Raw genomic sequence first — 19588 nt, 5'->3', positions numbered from 1 at the left:
CTAGCCGTCTCCGTGCAAAATTCCTCATTGGCAACCTTCCATAACAAATATTGTCCTCCATTTAGCACAGATTTACACATGCTAGCCCAGTCTGCTGGTGTCATGTCCAAGTTGGTAATTGATTCGACCATGCTTACAGTGAAGGGTCCTTGAGGGCCATAGGTTGTTCCAGCCTCCTTTAACTGCTTCACTGTTTTGAAATCGAGAGCATGGTGAATTTGCTGCCCTCCTGCCTGGTCAAGTACAGGGCATGCTAATCTTTGAGGTCCTGTCTCAGGATCCCATCTATCAACTATGGGGGTTGAGGGCCACTCAGCTGTTTCCATAGGTGGAGCTGTTGGTTGAATTACGCCCTCTCGTGATAGAACAGTGTTAGTAGCAGCCTCCTGTTGTAGCCTTTTCTCTAATAGCCCCTTTTCCTTTAAATTTTCTTCCTCTCTCTGACTATCTTGAGAGACCTTCTCTTTTGCTTGATCTAAAATGTCTTTCTCCATGGTCTGAACCTCTAACAATTTACTTAACACTCTTTCGGTTTGTTTTTTACTAATTTTTAATTTATTATAAAGATAATGCAACCCAACAAGATAACACAAAACAAAACTAAAACAGAATGAAACAAAAATGGAACAAAAAATCGTTGTATCAATTTTCCTATTTTATTGACATGTGCATTTGTGGTCTATTTCTATCTCTTCCTCAGGGGTGAACAACTTCAGACCTTGAGCAAACCATTTTTCCCAGTTTGCCTGTTCTAGGGATAGGCAGCTTGAAACAAAAACAAAACAAATCAAAACAAGAACACATTGTTTTTTGAAATGGTCACCCATTCTCTCGCCTTCCCTTAGGGGCGAGCAATTTCACTTACCTCCGAGCTTCAGGCGTTCCCTGTACGGGCCGCCAAATGCCGCAGTCTGGCTGGGCACAAATCACGAGCCACTGAAGCAGGAACAAACTTTATTTCTGAACTCCACCAGCACACTCCACACACGCTCCCCGGGAATCCTCCCAAACACCACGCGGCTCCTCCAGGAACCAGCAAACGGAATTATCCCTCCTCCGGCACTTCCCCAACCAATGGAAACTGTGCGGGAACCCCCGCAAGAGCTCAAGCGGAACTCAACGGGAACTCCACCAGAACTCAAAAGTCATCATCTTAATGGCTCGCTAGCGTCACCTCTCAACCACTACTTTTGGCAAAAATGCCATGCGTCATCCTGACTCGGCTGTGGCTCTCAACAAAGCAGCAGGTCCCTTCTCTTTTTAAACCAGTCCCAAAATAGTTGCAGGCAGAGAAATACATTTTGTTGTTCATTAATTTCAAACAATGGTATTAAAGCTCTGATTTTCCAAATCCAAGTACTGAAACCCTTAATAGACTTATGTATTCCCCACAGTAGAGAGGAGAGGGAGCCAAGGTAGGCACTGACATTAGTAGGGTTGAGGTGATGTACTTTGAACCAACACATATGAGATTATATCTAAATGTAGTCTTTTCATTATTCATGAGAGTTGTGTTCTATAAAGTCACCATGAACATTGAATTAGCAAACACTGAACACTGCTTGTAGGGTTAGGTACCTGGGAACCTCTGGTCATAAAATTTTAATCAATCCATCAGTACATAATCTAGTTTTATGTCATTTCTGTTTAAAGATATTTTATTGAATGTACATTGTTGACTTATATATTTTTTTGGTCCAGGGATTGAACCCAGAGCTGCTTAACCACTGAGACTAACCAGGACACTTAATTCAGTGTAAGAATTGAAACAAAAAGGCAAAGAGTGTTGCTGGAACATGTATGTCAACTGGAACAAGTATGTCAGCCCAGTTTTGCAGCTCTACACATGTCTGAGATTGGCCATGAAAACACAGTGAGTGTTCATTCTGGGGTTACAAACAAAATTTATTAAGTGAATTTGCAAATACAGAATTCAAAAATAATGAGGATCAATTATATTCAGAAGTAGTGATTCCCATACCTTGGTGGACTTGAAGAGAAAATGAATCTGGTATTGGTTAAAAATGAACATAATTGATTATACCTTTCATATCATTTTCAAGTAGGATACAGCAGAAAGTACATGGAATTGGGAGAATTGAAGTCTCTATAGTTCCACGTCTTTGTCTTACTGTGTAGGTATCTGAAATCCTGTTTCTCAGTTTCCACCTCTCTAAATTGAGACCAGTAATTTTCGTCTTACTCTGTCATTGTGATCATGAGAGTGCAATGACTTTTCTTAAGGTCTCACTGCTATCTAATGTTGAGATTGGGATTGAAGGAGAAGCCAGTTTATACATCAGAATCTTCCTTTGCAGATTTGTTGGTTCTCCTACAGAAAACAGGCCAAATTTATGCTAATATTGGGAGTTGAATAATGAGTGTGTTTTCATTCAAAATACCTTATGAACTCAAGGAAGCCAAATACATCTATCAGCGTTTTCTGATTAAACTGTCTTAAATAAGAAAAAATAATGAGTCAATTGTTATTTGATACCCCCGCCCTGCATCTGCTAGTATTTTAAGAGGAAAATAAGAATGAGATACAACATTTACCTTCTGACATAACAAAAGGGCCCAGTGAGAAGTTGGTTATGCTGTGATTGATAGGTCTTGGTGTAGGTAGAGGAGACACCACAAAAAGATCCACCCCTCTGCCAGCCTTGGGCCCCTGTACTGTTCTTCTATCCTGCTAAATTAAATATGTAACCTTTTGGTTTGGGGGCAGAAACTATGGCACATGCACATATGAACCATGGTCCTGGAAGAATCATTCTTATTTAATCAGTATTGGCCATGTGTACCCTAAGGATAAGTGCCAATGCCGTAAGCCTTCTACTTTGTGGCCAGGAGGAGTAGGGAGGGACCTGGGCAGGCGGAGGGGGGCATTGATATACTAATTATATAATATTTAGCTTAAAAGACACTAGAGTGGACATCCAGAGTCCATGCTAAGAGCCACATCTTCCCAATGTGCCGCCCCATCCCTTTTCCTTTGTTTCATTCACAGGGAGCCTTGTTATTGCTTAAAATCCAATGAATCTGAAAAATTTCAACTATAGTACTTGAGGGGTCACTCCACTCAGAGGTATTTTACAATTTAGTATGCCACTCTTTTTTTAATATTTATTTTTTTAGTTTTAGGTGGACACAATATCTTTTATTTTTATGTGGCGCTGAGAATGGAACCCAGTGCCTCATCCATGCTAGGTGAGTGTGCTACCACTTGAGCCATGTACCCAGCCCCAAGTATGCCACTCTTAAAGATAGAATATTTTTCAGATCCCCAAAATAAATCTTCGATGTTAGAGATGAGATTCTCTGATGCCCTCATTTCTCTTAGAAGCCCCTAATCACATCAAATGAACCTACTCAATTTTAGGCTAAAGCCTTGTAAAAAGCAAGTGAAATCTGAATCTCCCTTATGAGAAAAACATTTTTTAGTGATAACTTAAGTGTCACTTTGTACAACGCTCTTTTGCAATATACTATATTATATGGCCAAATATCCATGTTTCAGAGTTGTACTAGGTGGCTTGTATAAGCACTATTTATTGTAAAGTGGGGGACCATATATCTATAAAGTTCTTTCCAATTTCCAAAATCAGTTGATAAACCTGGCTATACCTTTATTTTTATTGAACAATCATGACATCTAGTGGTTAACCCAAGTAATTCCAAGGAATGATTTCACATTTTTTAAAAATTCATTTAAACATGAGAACTTGCTATTCAAATAATAAGATATCTTTGAACATATCACTGTACATAATTATATAGAATTAAGACCAAAAGGAATTCCTGAGTGAAAGTATATGGATATTTAATTTGATGATATTAATTGTTTATTTTCCAAAGAAGTTTGTGCCAATATACCCTTCTACTGTGATTAAGAATATTTCTTTACATAAGCCCAACAAAGGGACTTGAAAAGCCCAAATATTATTAAATGTGTTAATTTTTGTTTTATTTTTCACTTCTTAATAAGGTGGTTCATTTTTTTTTCTTATTTGTTTTGGCCACTTGCATTTCTTTATCAGTGAAATGCCAACTCACATCTAGGACTCATCTTTTAAGATTTTCTAGTTCATGAACAGTTCTTTAGTTATCAATGAGTTTTGCTTATTGAAGAAATCAATAATTTATCTTTTTTCATTGAAATTATCTTCAACAGTTTGTCATTTATTGTTTATACTTTGTGATTGTTTTTTGTTTTGCAAAGTTTTAATATTTCCAATAATAAGATATATCAGTACTTCCCTTTATAGTTATTTAATGTCATATTTAAAACGTCCATTTCCAGCCTCAGAGAGAAAAATTTGAAAATCATATTTTCTTACATAACATATTCAGTATGTTAGGTATAGTTTAAGTTTGATTTTTTGTGGTTTTTTTTTTTTCATTTAACCCTTTCATGTCTCTGATATTTTAGTAAAATAAGAAAAGGAAGGAATCCAACTTTATTTTTCCCCTAACAATGTAAAAGAGATTGATAAATCTAAATATAACTATTAAAAACATTGAAATAGGATCTACATAGACTGATGAGAAAAGATTAAAAAATATACAGAGTAGAACAATATTGATAATATGTATAGAAAAATTAATTCCCTAGAAAGGCACAGAAAATGTCTGAAAGAACACCACACACACACACACACACACACACACGTATATATTACAACTCTTATGAATTATTCTAAGAAGTTCATACAGGATATTGGCAAGATAAGCCAAGAGTTTGACTTTGTCTCTATTGCTTGAACATATTACCATGAACATGTATTCTATGTTATAAAATTTTTAAAGAATCTTTAGTAACATGGGACAATTCATAGTTTGGCTTTGGAATGTCCCCCCAAGGCCCATGTATTAATGGTTTAGTCCTCAGCTTGGTGCTTTGGAGAACTGGCAGAATCATTAAGAGGGGGTGCCTAGTGGAAGGTCTTGGGTCATCTGGGATAGCCCTTGAAGGGGAAAATGTAACCCTAACCTGTTATCTCTTTTTCACTCTGGCCATGAGGTGAGGGCTTCCTCTACCACATGCTTCTTCCTTGCTGCAGACCCAAAAGTAATGGACCAGCAACCATGAACTAAAACTTCCAAAACAAGGAGCCAAAAGAAATCTTTTCCCTTCTTGATTATCTCAGGTATTAAGTTACAACAATGAAAAGCTGACTAACAGGTGATATTTAGAATTTATAGTTAACTGGAAAAACAAATTATAAAACAATAAGTTAAACATCCTACTTTGGAAAATAAAATAATATCTATGCAAAGAAAAAAGATTGGCTGCTATATACCAAAAACATTAGCAATGCCTTCAAAGTGGAAGGATTTGGGTAATTTTTATTGTTCTGTACTAATCTCTTTTATAGATACTTTATAGTGGGCATGCATTATTTTTGTGATCAGAAAAAGCTTTAAAAGTCACATCAGGATTTATGAATTTCTGTGCATAGATCTCTGTAAGATATTTTTAATTTTCTGGAGCTTTTGCTTTTCTTTCCCCAAAGCTTTGCACCACTCTTCTCTCTTTCTCCCACTCCAGTCACCTTTTTCACCTTTTTCATGTTTGTCTCGTCAGGTATTGCTTATAAAATAGATGTACTTCACTAATACCTCTGAAAGAAGAAATTTCTGGTTCATGGAGCCAGAAGACAATTGGATACAAAAAAGAAAAATATTTCTTTCTTTCACCAAATATCAGTCATGCAAATTTAATCCTAGAATTTCTCCTCCATATATGACCAATTTAATTTTTATTTTGTTTAAAATAAGCAGCAAATAATTTTGAGGTCCTTCAAATTCTTTCAAAGTCATTTATATAATTATACTCAGCTTTGTTTCAGAAAGGATTTAGAGTAGCTAGTAAAAACACTAAAGTTCAAAAAATAAATAAAATACAAAGTAAAATGTAAAATGAGAGAGTGAAGAAAGCAGAACAAGGAAAATGTGACAGAATGAGAGGGAAAATAAAATTATAAGATGAAATCTATTCCTTAGGGGCCAGTACTCTCCTTGAGAGGGTTCACTAGCTTTTGTAAGCAACCCCTTAACTTCCCTTCCCACGAAAAGAGATTGTAATTGGAGTGGATCACACTTTCCTAAGACTAAAAGCCAGAAGGAAATTACTCCAGTGCATGATACATGTTTAGACAATAATAATGACAGCAACATCTATTGAGGCTTCCTGTGAGTCAAGTGCAGTGCCAAGCTCCGTAAGCCATGATTTTATTTACTCTTCATAATGACCCCATTTTTAATGGGTTTGTTAGTTAGCTTTCCATTACTATAACAAACATTTGAGATAATCAACTTATAAAAAGAAAAGGTTTATTTTGGCTTATAATTTTAGAAGTTTCAGTGAGAAAAGGTTTATTTTGGCTTATAATTTTAGAAGTTTCAGTCCATGATTTGGTGGCCCCGTTGCTTTGAACCAGTGGCAACACATCACAGCAAGAGTGTGTGGCCAAGCAAAAACACTTCACCGCTGGGAAGTGAAAGAGAAGAAGAGGAAGACCAAGGTTCCCATAATTTCCTTTGAGGGCACATCCCCAGTGACCTAAAGATCACTAGGCTCCACCTCTAAAAGATTCCACCTCCTCCTCCTAATAGCACCAAGCTGGGGATCAAGTCTTTTAACAGGTGGACCTTTGTGGGGACATTTAAGATCCATACTGTAGCAGTGGGGAACATTTATTGCTGCTTCTCATGTTTCCACCATTGATAGTTTGGGGAAGAAGCTGATTTCTAATTAACTTCCTAGGAAGAAAACATCTGGGAGGACCTACCTGAGCTCCTCAGTTTTGCCCTCCCCCCTTACTTCTTCCTTCTCAGAAGGAGTTTGATCGAGTTTGCGAATTTAAGAAATGAAATGAGCAACTGCAGTTCCTCTAGCCTAAGTGGATCTCTGCTCCTCCATTCACTACCTTTGCTCTGAGAGCTCTGCCTCTGTACTTCTGGGATGTTGATGTTTTTCTCAATTCAGGTTTATCAGCAGTAAACCTGGCCTTGTCCACAAGCTGTTATCTGAAACTTTTGGGGCCAGGTGAGTTTTAAAATACAGAATTTTCAGATTTTGGAGAGATTGTATGGTTCACAAACAGATTTTGAAGCAACATCCTATCAAACATATTAGGATTTCTGTAATAAAGGATATGAATATCCACACCAAGTGAAATAAATTAAGACTATATCATATCAATTCAGATCACGTTTTACTGTCAGATGAATTCAGATGATATTAAATTTTGATGCCAAATAAATTACAAAAGCACTTTAAATTTTTAGAGATGTTTAGATTTTGGAATTATAGATAAGGGATATTTGGCTGTCTTTTGATCTCCAACTGTCTGACTTCTGTGTCTACTTTCTCTTATTGGTTCTTGGCTTGGAGAGTGAAAGAAGGCCAGAGTGAATACACCAAAAAGGTAAGGAAGCTTCAATTTTAGCCATCCTCAGTTGTACAGGCCTTTTCTTTATACCCACAACTTATAAGTTTAAATTTTTTTTCTTAAAAATATAAATTTTAGGGGCTGGGGCTATGACTCAGTGGTAGCACACTTGCCTGGCATGTGTGAGGCACTGGGTTTGATTCTCAGCACCATGTATAAATAAATAAAAATAAAGGTCTATCAACAACTAAAATATTTCAGGGCCCACAGAGAAAGATATATCACCCTTGGAGAAAGGTATGATTGCCTTCCCTGAAATTCTGATGGCCAGAAAGTAGTTACTATTATCATCACCATCTTACTTGTGTATGTGTACAGACTGAGGCTTAAGAGCTTAAATCCCCTAGCATCCAGTTACAAGTGACAAAGTCTAGTTTTAAACCCAGACGGTGTAACTTTTGGGTTTGTGCCTTTAATCACTGCCTTTCTCTATCTGTGGATAAATATAATAGTTGACATTCTATTTCTAGCTAAAGTAAATCCTAGAGTGTCGCGACCCCTTGCCCGCAAGGAAGACGCAACTCAGGAATCTTCTTTCAGCAGTTTATTCAGGCCCTTGATATTTCTTCTTCTTTTTCTCGGGTGCCCCTCCCAGCCTTAATAAAGCATCCCAAGCCCCAATGCAAAGCTGCCGCGTGGAACTTTCTCACAGGGTGATGAAAAATCATGTGCCAACTTTCCCAGATAAGAAGTTGTTTGTCACAGACCACAGCGGAGCCAGCGCCATCTTGTAATGGCGACCATAATCTGCAGAAACGGCAGAAGCGGCTCACCACAGTTCCCCCTTTTCTGTTTTCTTAAAACAATACAGGCGAGAGTAGAGGTCCTATCCCACTGTGCAGAAGTGGCTGCATAGTATGACTCAGTCCTAAGGAGGGCCCTTCCCCAGATCTGAGGCCATATCAGCCGACGCCTTTTTTCGTGGGGCGGGGCGTGAACGCGTCTAACCCGCATGCAATAGGACATGCTCTCCTTGAGGTCCTCGTCAAGGATCACTCAAGTGCAGTGCCTTGTCTCGCATCCTGTATCGTGACGATGGTGGACGAAGGGGGATAGCTGAGGTTGAACTGTGGCTGTTTATAATGACAAACAAGTTGACAGCACCCTGAAAGAAAGGCACGAACTTCAAGGCGATAGAAAAGTACTAGTGTGGAAACCCATCTGCGTGCAATGGCAGTAAGACCGGCAGAGTGCAAGGGCTTTCCAACACTAAGAGAATAACAAGGAAAGTCATGTCGATCCCAGTGCAATGTTATAATAACTTGGGGTGTAACGACCATGACAAAGGTTTACTGCTTAAGATGCGCAAGCCAGACTTGAGGCGAGTTGCCATTTTCTAAAGCTGCAAGAGCTTGTATGATCATAGCCTTTTCTTGTGCATGGCGAGTTTTAAGGCGACAGAGAAGCCACAAACAGAGTACAACACTGAAGCAACACATTGCACCAAAAATGCCTATTCCCACCCACTCTTTGAAGAAGGAAAAAGCAGAAGATATCCAATCGGTGAATTGACCCAAAGTCACGGGATCGACACGGGTACTGTTCAAGACAGCTATCTGGGTTAGTTGAGACTGGATCATGTTTTCTGCTTCCATGGACCAGGTTCCGGATGGATACTCCCCGATGATGTGGGAGGCATTTCTGGAATCATAAAATCTGACAGAGGTTATACATAAATGTGCACGTTGGTCAACACAACCCAAATGTACTAGGTCAGACAATTCCTCAACTTGAGCTTGAAGCAGATCTATCCTTTGATTAGCAGCCAGAATCCCAGATAAAATGTGTTGATTAATTCTACTTTGAGATTCAAGTATGGTGGATGTTTGTTGAATAACCTGATTAATAGTGGCAGCAGTTTGTACCTGGCTGGCCATGGCTACTCCAGCTATAACTGCTGCAGCAGCAGACACCGCCACAGCTGACACTATAGCTGCCGTAATTCCAAAATCTCTACGGGCTCTAATCAGTTCAACAATAGGAAAAGACTCTGGATCTGCAGTAACCGGGATCGGGACAAAAGTTGGAATTTTCATAATCACTGCCGTAGTCCAGGAGCCATTCCAACACTCAGACAAATAACAGGTAATATTAGAACAATTAAGCATCCCCTGTGATGTAACATTAGCCAAAAGAAACAGGAACGGAGATTGGAGACAGACTGCTGCGGAGGGTAATGTAGCATTAAACAATTGTGAATTGTGTGAAGTAATTTTAAGTCTCCTACCTCGCTCCGAGTCTTGGGTACTGCCAGAAACATTAAACAGCCAACTTTGGACTCCTAATATTTCCCTGGGGAAACACAAGCGTGGACTAGACTAGCCCAATCTGAGGGAGTCATGCAAAATCTAGTAAGTCCCTCCACCTGAGTGAGAGTGAAAGCGGCATCTATGCCATAAGTGCGGACAGATTCTGCCAAGGTTTTAATTAGCTTAAAGTCTAAAGGCTCATGATATCTTCCCCTGTTATTGTCCTGAAATACAGGGTATGCAAGTCCCATATCTGTATTAACTATCCTCCAAACTTGTGCATGAAAAGATCTCCTGGAACCTTGGCTCCCCCCCACATACGGAGGTGGGGCAATCGGCACCATATCTTCTTCTAGATATTCTACCTCCTCCTCCTCAGAGTTTTGTTGACCGATGTTAACTCCCTTCCCCTTCTTACAGTAGGCCTGTGTGCCCTGTGTCTCCTTTTTCTTCTTTTTCATTTTTATCTTATGTAGTTGTTGTAACAATATATCAAGGTCCTCAGAACTCTCTGAGTCGCTTGTGTTCTCAGGCGTTTTTAATTCGGTCAAGTCTGGGTAGAGCCTTCTCCTATTTTTATCTTCAGGCTCTTTTGCCTTCTCACTACTGTTACTTTTAATACTCTCTGCCACTCCACTACATGATCCTTCAGATTTTTCCTCATGCAGTTGCTCAAGAATAGCTTGACCCTCACTCACAGCTTCCTGGCATTTACCATCTGTAAGGCAACCACGGACCATTTTCCAAAGGGGTATCACCCCACCCTCTAATATGCCCTGCTCAGAAGCAAAGTCAAGATCTTTGCCTAATTTATCCCAACTAGGCACAGTAAGGCTGCCCGAAAATGCAAACCACGGTGCAGCGATATCTATCTTCTGTAAAAATCTCTGTAAAGTACTGTGTTTCACTTCCAGTCCCTTGGAACGTAACAGGCCATCTAGGGCCAGGAGAAGCGGACTTGAAGATGCGGCACCCATGACACAACAACAAAGGAAGCACAAAAAACAGAAAGCGAAAGTAGAAGCGAAAGTACACAGTGCAGCTGCAATAAAATGTAAGGCTCTCTCTTTCATTGCAGAGGAGCTGTCCCGCTTTGGTCGCGGATCCCACTTACCTGGGACTAACCCCGCTTTGGTCGCGGATCCCACTTATTGGGATTAACCCCGCTTTGGTCGCGGATCCCACTTACCTGGGACTAACCGGTGCACCACCCCTGACTGCTGAAAGTTCTGGTTCCCGGGTCTCGGCACCACTTGTCGCGACCCCTTGCCCGCAAGGAAGACGCAACTCAGGAATCTTCTTTCAGCAGTTTATTCAGGCCCTTGATATTTCTTCTTCTCCCTCTCTGATGCCCCTCCCAGCCTTAATAAAGCATCCCAAGCCCCAATGCAAAGCTGCCGCGTGGAACTTTCTCACAGGGTGATGAAAAATCATGTGCCAACTTTCCCAGATAAGAAGTTGTTTGTCACAGACCACAGCGGAGCCAGCGCCATCTTGTAATGGCGACCATAATCTGCAGAAACGGCAGAAGCGGCTCACCACACTAGAGAATATTCTTTATCCACAGAAAAATAACCTAAAGAATCTTAATTTCTATCATTCTCAGTCTATAGCCTAAAGTCCTCTAGTAACTCAGAAAAAGTGCATGTAGTAACCTTCCTTCTCCAGAGAATCCTGGGGATTAAATCCTGTTGGTACATTACAATTCTCCTGATACTGAGCCTTCAAAATTAAGCAGACTTTCCTCTTTTCCCCAAAAAATTTCACTCACCAACATATTAAGTATGTTTGAATTTCATAAAATTCAATCTGAAAGTCAGTGAAACTGTATACACAGGATCCTCTAACATTTCCATAATAGTGAATGGTCTCAAGTTTTTATTTCTCTACATAACTCTATACAACAACCCTATGAGAAATGGAAAGCACCAAATACCCACACTTTATAAATGATAAAACTGAGGACCAAAGGAAGTAATTTTACTAGTTGGCAAAATTGGCAACCAAGCCTGGGACATTTTCCCCTTACTATAACCATGTCTTTTTTATATAAATGCTTGAGGGACTTGTTTCTCCTAAGGGGGAAAGTAGAAGATGGTTTATCTAAACAGCATCAACTGTGGACATGGTAGTTACAACTTGTTTCATGCATTACTTTATCTGCTGATGAATTTTCCCTCAAACAACAAAACCATTCACACTGTTTTTTTTTTTTTAATTTTATTCCCAGATTCTCCAACTGGAATAAGAGACCAATAAGGAAAATTTTGTTTTACTCCTCATAATTACAATAATGATTAAATACATTTTATTATGAAAGTAAATAAAATTACAGAGAATAATAAGAGGATAACAATGATATCCATCACCCAGCTATAACACACCTTAACATTTTGCCACTTGTTTCCTTTAGGCTTTTTCTTAATTAATAAAGTCCTTATAAATGTTCTCCAGTTCCAATTTTTTCTTCCACTATCCAGAAGTAACAGTAATCTGAATTTTGTATTTTAATCCATAAATATTTAATAATACTTTTTCATTTAACATTTTTAAATGTAAGTTTTTTATATAAGTTTCTCATTTTAAAACTACCATTTCACAGTATGATTTTTACACTCAGTGTTTTGAGGTTTATATTGAAACTTAAAGCTAAGAGATTTATGCCTTCAGCTTTTGTGATACTATGAATGAGGTCTTTGTTTCAAGTACATTTTCTAATTGGTTAGAGCCAGTATATGGGAACTCTAATGACTTGGAATCAAAGAACCTTTCTCAACTCATTTAATAATTTACAATAGTTTATAGTTTCATCAAATTTTCTACATGGGCAATCATCTGAGAATAAGGACAAGCAAGCAGTTCTAGAATGATCATCTTTCTCAGTGTGATCTGCTACTCTGCAGAATAAAAAGCTCACAGGATATCTGATTTCTAAACTAAGATCACTCTCCAGTACCTACAAACCTATGTTCGTATGCAGTTATTCAGGATTCTCCTATTTCCCATCTTGAATGCTTTACAAGATATATTATTCTAAAGATGCTCTTTTCTTGCTCTGTCACCCAAATATTTTATTTCCCAGAGATTTCTTGATTTGACTTCAAACGGAGCACTCTAAAACAAAGAACTGGAAACAAATGCAAAGCGGTATTTTTTATTTCAAGAAAAGCATATTACCTCATTTAAAAACGATGAGATTTTTAGAGAAACGTTCTTTAGATTTAGGAATCTTCTAATTAGATTTCTACATGAATAGATTGAAGCAAAGATTCTCTTTTTGTTTGTCAACACAAATTGGAGAAAAAATATGAGTTCAACATCATCTGCTCTCATAGAGAAGAAAAGTAAAGAGTCACATGAAAATAAAGGTCAAAGACCTATTATTATCTTTTTGGCATTTATTCTGACCTCCTAACATTGCTAGGAAAAAAAGACCAGTAATCTTAATAAAGCAAGAGTCTCCTGGGAAAGCATCGTCTGGTTTCCATGTGAACAGGAAGCCAGAGCTTTGACTATGTCCTTCCTTATTATTTTGAAATGATATTGTTAAAAGCTGTTTTCTTTAAACTCTGCACTATAGAAAACATTACCAAATAAATATGTGTCAATTAGTGTTCTTTGGATGCAAACAAATAAACCAACTAAACAAAATGTTACTGGAAATATTTTGGGGATATACTCTTCAGAAATTGTTTATGTAGGCTCCACTGTGTTCCAGTCTTGTTACTCCACTAAAGATCCAGACCCCTGGAAAAGAGACTGATTTGCCTGATTCATTCCATGTGTTCCCTCCTTGATATGTGTGTTGGTGGCTGAAGGAGGATACATTTGCTTTCATGTCCTTCCAAGACTACATCTGATGGTGAAGGGAAAGTTCCCAAGGAAATCTGGGCTTTCTTATTCAGGAAGTGGCTGTACAGGAGGGTACAGCACATGTTCATTGCATCCCTTCTGTTGTGTTTTATAACAAGGCTTAATACAGAGTCTCCAGGCAGAACCTCCCAGCAGTACCACTGGAGAGGTTTAGGACCCCAGAAAGAGGTGAATCCAATGAAAGCAACTGGAGAATTGGGGGAAGGAAGCTTCCATCAGGTCCATAGCAGGCATCCAGCTGCCAGTATGAACCCAGTGCTCTAAAGCAGCCTATCTCACACATGAGCAATGGGAATGGGGCCTTGAAACTGATGAGAGTGTTCAGTGAGCACTTAGAGGTAGGCTGACCTAGGAAGCTTCCAGGAGAGCAAAAAGAGTGCCCCCCCTCCAGGGTAGACTGACTTCTCTTTCTTTTCCCTCCCTCCCTCCCTCCCTCCCTCCCTCCCTCCCTTCCTTCCTTCCTTCCTTCCTTCCTTCCTTCCTTCCATTCAGAGCAGGTAGCTCCCCTTAGAGACTTCTTTGGTCCCCATCTCACAGTTCAGCTCTTAGCTTGAATACAGAACTCTGTTTTTTTCCTAAAACATCATTCCCAGCCAGACACAGTGGCACAGGCTTGTAATCCTAGTAGCTCTGGAGGCTGAGGAAGGAGGATCACAAGTTCAAAGCCAGGCTTAGCAACTTAGTGAGGCCCTTAGCAACTTAGTGAGACACTGTCTCAAAATTTAAAAATAACATTAAAAGGGTTGGGGATATAGCTCAGTAATTAAGCACCCCTGAATTCAATCCCTAGTACAAAAAAATCACTCCCATCATCCTTGATTTGCTTCTCTGTTGCTTCTGTTGATCTTGACTGTAAGGCAGGAAATGTGCAAATCTAGAGTAGACTCTGGCATTCCAATCATGGCTCTTCTACCACCTTGCTGGGTGACCTACCTTATCAGTCCCTGTCCCAGATGACTTGAGTGACTGCTGCTGCAATACTTACAGTTTTACTTTTACTTACCTGCCCTCTGTCTTGATGAGACTTATTAAGAAACCAAATCATAGAATTATACCCATTTCTTGTTAGCGTCCAATTTAGGGGAAGTCCTAGTCCTTAAAATCTCTTCCAAATCACCTAACACAAGACCAAATTTTATGACAAATCCTTTCAAACACCCTTTATTGAATCATTTCACCTTTGCCCATGCTCTGAGTTTTCTCTCTATAATGAGAAAATAACTTCACCTTTTCAACCATAGGTGTGTTCCTGGGGCTCTTTAGCTGGAGGGTACTCACACAATTATGGGCATTAAAATTCAAGTGGTGTAGTTTGGCACCCTGTCTTCCCCACTTACCATCTATGTAACCTGAGCCTGGTATCTGGTATCTTAACCTCTGTGCCTTAGTTGCTTATTTGTAAAATAGAGGAAATTACTACACTTTGTTCATTGGAATGTTGTATTAGCATGTAGGCACTTAGCACAGTGCCTGGCACCTAACAAGTTACCAATAATATCAACTTTTTTTTCACTGATTATATTTATTCATTTATTTATTTATTTATTTTGGTACCAGTGATTGAACCTAGGGGCACTGAGCCCATTCCCAGTCCTTTTTATTTTTTTATTTTGAGACAGGGTCTCACTAAGTTGCTTAGTGCCTTGCTAAGTTGCTGAAGCTGGCTTTGAACTTGCAATCCTCCTGCCTCAGCCTCCTGAGCCACTGGGACTACAGGTGTATGCCACCATGCCCAGCTAAAACTTTTATATATTTTTGATAGTCAACATGATAGTTTGAAATATGTATACACTGTTAAGTGGCTCAATTCAGCTATTATGAGGCATACTTATTATTTTTTGTGATGAGAACACTTAAAATATACTCTCTTGACCATTTTCAAAATATATTTTTTACTTAGCCATCATATTGTACAATATATTTCTTTTAACTTATTCCTCCTATCTAACTGAAATCTGTATCCCTTGTCTAATACCTCTTTTTTTGTTGAATACATCTTTTTTAAAATATTTTTTTTTAGTTGCTGATAGACTTTTATTTATTTTTATGTGTTCATGAGAATCAAACACAGTGCCTCACATGCCAGGCAAGTGCTCTCTCACTGAGCCATGGCCCCAGCCCCTATCCAATATCTATTTATATCCTCACCCCAAGCCCCTCATAACTATTATTCTACTCTACTTCTGTGAGTTCAATGTTTTCAGATTCCACATATGAGTGAGATAATATGGTATCTTTCTGTGTTTGACTTGTTTCCCTTTGCATAATGTTCTTCAAATAATAATGCTCACAAATAATAGAATTTTCTTTTGTATTAAGGCTGAATAATATTTCACTGTTTATATATAGCACATTTTCATTATTCATTATTTCATTATCCATTATTCGTTATTATCCATCTGTTAATGAACATGTAGGTTGATTCCATGTTATGAATGATGATGTAATGAATATGGGATTGTAAATATCTCATCAACATACTGAATGCATACCCCCTGGATTTGTATCCAGTAGTAGAATTTCTGTCATATGATGATTCTATTTTTAATTTTTTGAGAAACTTCCATACTATTTGCCATAATGACCATACTTGTTTGCATTTCCTCCAACAGTGTGCCAGAGCTCCCTTTACTGAACATTCTTGCCAACACTTGTCATCTTTTCTCTTTTTGACAACAGTCATTCTAAAAGACAGGAGATGTTTATTGTGATTTTAATTTATATTTCTCTCATAACTAGTGATGGTGAATATTTTTCATATACCCATTGGCCATTTATATCTCCTCTTTGGGGAAATGTCTGTTTGAGTGAGAACTCAGCCCATTTTTAAACTGGATATCTTATATTCTTGCTATTGAGTTGTTTCAGTTCCTTTTACATTTTGAATATAACCCCTTATGGAATAAATGGTTTGCAAACATTATGACCCATTCAGTAGTTTGTATCTTCACTTAAATGATTGTTTCCTTTTTTATATAAAAGCTTTTTAGTTGATGCAATCTGATATATTCTGGCTTTTATTGTTTATGCTTTTGTACTCATATCTAAAATATTATTGCCCAGACCAATGTCATGGAGATTTCCCCCTATGTTTTTGTTATGTTTTAGATATGTGATGTCCTCAAAAGCTCATGTGTGAGACAATGCAAGAATGTTTAGAGTTGTAATGATGAGGTGATGTTGCCTAATCAGTGGATTCATAAACTCATATGGACTAAGTGAGTGGTCGCTATAGGCAGATGGTAGTGGCTGCAAAAGGGGTCATAATTTTGGGGTTTATATTTTGTCCCTGGTAACCGGAGCATTCTCTCTCACTCTCCTTCTCCCTTCCTCTCTTTTTCTGTCTGTCTCTGCTTCCTGGTTTCCATGTCCTAAGATGCCATCCTCTGCCCATCCTTTTGCCATGATGTTCAGCCTTACCTGTGGCCCAGAGCTGTGGAGTTGGCTGGCCACGGATTGGACCTCTGAAACCCATGAGCCAAAATAAACTTTTCCTCCTCTACAGTGTTCTTGTTGGGTCTTTTTTTGTCACAGCAACAACAACAACAACAAAACAAAACAAAAAAAATCACATCAAAAAAATCCAACAGTTTTTATTTGGTTGTTTAACAGTTCAGGTCTTACATTAAAGTCTTTAATCCATTTTGAGCTGATTTTTATATATGACATGTAAGATAAAAGTCTAATTTCTAGTTTCCTTAGCACCACTTATTGAAGAAATTGTTCTTTCCACATTGTGTGTTCTATACACCTTTGTTGAAAATCAACTGACTAATGCATAGATTTATTTCTGAGCTCTCTATTCTGTTCTGTTGGGCTGTGTGTCTGTTTTTATGTCAGTACCATGCTTATATGAGTACTGTGACTTTCCAGTATATTTTGAGGTTAGGTAGTGTGATACCTCCAGCTTTGTACTTTTTGTTTAACATTGCTTTGGTTTTTGGGGGTCTTTTATGGTTCCATATACAGGTTAGGATTTTTGTTTTGTTTTAGTTTCGTAAAGGAGTTATTGGAATTTTGAAAGAAGTTGCATTGAATCTTTGACTACTTTTGTAGTATGGACATGTTAACAAAATTCTTCCAATTCATGAATATGAACATGTATTTGTGTATTCTTCAGTTTCTTTCATCAATATTCATAGTTTTCAGTATACAGGTCTTTACATTTCTTGCTTAGCTTTGTTCTTAAGTTTTGTGGGGTTTTTTTGTAGCTATTGTGAATGGGTTTTTTCAATTTCTTTCTCCTATAGTTCATTGTTGGCATACAGAATTGATAATTATTTATATATGTTGATTTTATATTCTGTAACTTCACAGAATTCATTTATTAGGTTTAACAAATTTTTAGTGAAGTCTTGTGTTAGCTTCTCATTACTTTGACCAAAATACCTGAGAAAATGAAAGGAGGAAAGGTTTTTTTGGCTCATAGTTTCAGAGGTTTTAAGCCTATGGTTGGCTGGCTCCATTGATTTGGGACTAAGGTAAGGCAGAACATCATGACCAAAGTGTGTGATAGAGTAAAGCTGCTCACCTAATGGTAGTTGGGAAGTAGAGAGAAGGGAAGAGTCTGGGAACAAAATATACCCTTCAAAGGCACACCCCAGTCATCTACTTCATCTAACCAAATCTCACCGAGTATAGTTTTCACCATCTCCCAATAAGGCCATCAAATTATTAACCCATCAATGTATTAATGCACTGATGGTAAGAACTCTCATGATTCAATCACTTCCCAAGAGCCCCACCTCTGAACATTGCTGCATTGGGGACCAAGACTCAACACAAGCCTTTTGCAGGACATTCCAGATCCGATCTATAGCAAGTCTTCAGGGTTTTCTACTTACAAATTGTGTCCTCTGAAAGCAGTGACAATTTGATTCCCTCTTTCCAATTAAGATGCCCTTAATTTTCTTATTTTGCCAGATAGCTCTGGCTAGGTCTTCCAGTACTATGTTGAATGAAAGTGGTAAAAATGGGCATTGTTGTCTTCTATATCTTAGAAAACTTTATGTTATTCTCTATTAGTATGTTAGCTGTGGGCTTGATATGTATGCCCTTTATTGAGTTGCATTTCTTCTATATTTAACTTGTTCAGTTTTTATTATGAAGGGATTTTGAATTTTATCAAATCTTTAATGCATCTATCAAGAAAGTTGTATCATTTTGTCCTTTATTCTATTGATAAGGTGTATCATATTTATTGATTTGCATATGTTGAACCAAACTTGCATCCCTGGGTTGAATCCCACTTGATCGTAGTGAATAATCATTTTTTAATATTTATTTTTTAGTTGTAGGTGGACACGCATATCTTTATTTCATTTTTTTTGTGCTGAGGATCGACCCCAGTGCCTCACGCATGCTACATTTTACCACTGAGCCACAACCCCAGCCTGAATAATCATTTTAATGTGCTATTGAATTCAGGTTGCTAGTATTTTGTTGAGTATGTTTCCATTAATGTTCATCGGGGATATTAACCTATAATTTTCTTCTCTTGCAATGTTCTTGTCTTATTTTGGTATCAGGGCAATGCTGGCCTCATAAAATCAATTTGTAAAGATTCTCATATCTTCAATTTTGGGGGGAAGAATTTGGGAAGGACTGGTATTTGTCCTTCTTTAAATGTCTGATACAATTCAGAATGGAGTCATCTGTCCTTGGATGGGACATTTTTTATTATTTATTCAGTCCCAAAACTTACTATTTGTGTGTTCACATTTTCTAGTCTTTCATGATTCATTCTTGTAGGTTCTGTATCTCTAGGTATTTATTCATTTCCTCAAAGTTATCCAATTTGTTGGAGTATAATTATTTATAATAGTCTCTTACAATTCTTTGTATTTCTGTGATATTGGTTGTAATGTCTCATCTTTTGCTTCTCATGTTTAATATGAGTCTTCTCTTTCTTCTTAGTCTAGTTAAAGATTTGTTGATTTAGGTTAACTTTTCAAAAACAAAACTTAAACATTTTTGTTTTGTTTTCTTTCTGCAATGGAGGTCTCACTA

At 38.0% G+C, this 19588-nt stretch overlaps 1 protein-coding gene across 5 annotated transcripts in view; it reads left to right on the top strand.

Annotated features, from left to right (window-relative positions):
* The window catches only part of Cldn12 (claudin 12), a 49328-nt gene that overhangs the window by 23130 nt on the left and 6610 nt on the right, over positions 1-19588 (top strand). The window contains exons 3-6 of one of the 5 annotated variants that reach the window (XR_009228455.1): positions 1702-1873; positions 3139-3210; positions 7400-7433; positions 16956-18614. The gene's annotated coding sequence lies outside the window, so the exon portion shown is untranslated. The other 4 variants (XR_009228458.1, XR_009228459.1, XR_009228456.1 and 1 more) reach the window with 4 other exon arrangements.

Source organism: Marmota monax, unplaced genomic scaffold, assembly GCF_021218885.2.
Source record: "Marmota monax isolate L192 unplaced genomic scaffold, Marmota_monax_Labrador192_F-V1.1 WCK01_AAM20220418_F8-fsc00165, whole genome shotgun sequence".
Taxonomy (NCBI): Eukaryota; Metazoa; Chordata; class Mammalia; order Rodentia; family Sciuridae; genus Marmota; species Marmota monax.
Note: the sequence above shows the minus strand (reverse complement) of the source record. Positions and strands in the feature narration are given on the sequence as shown.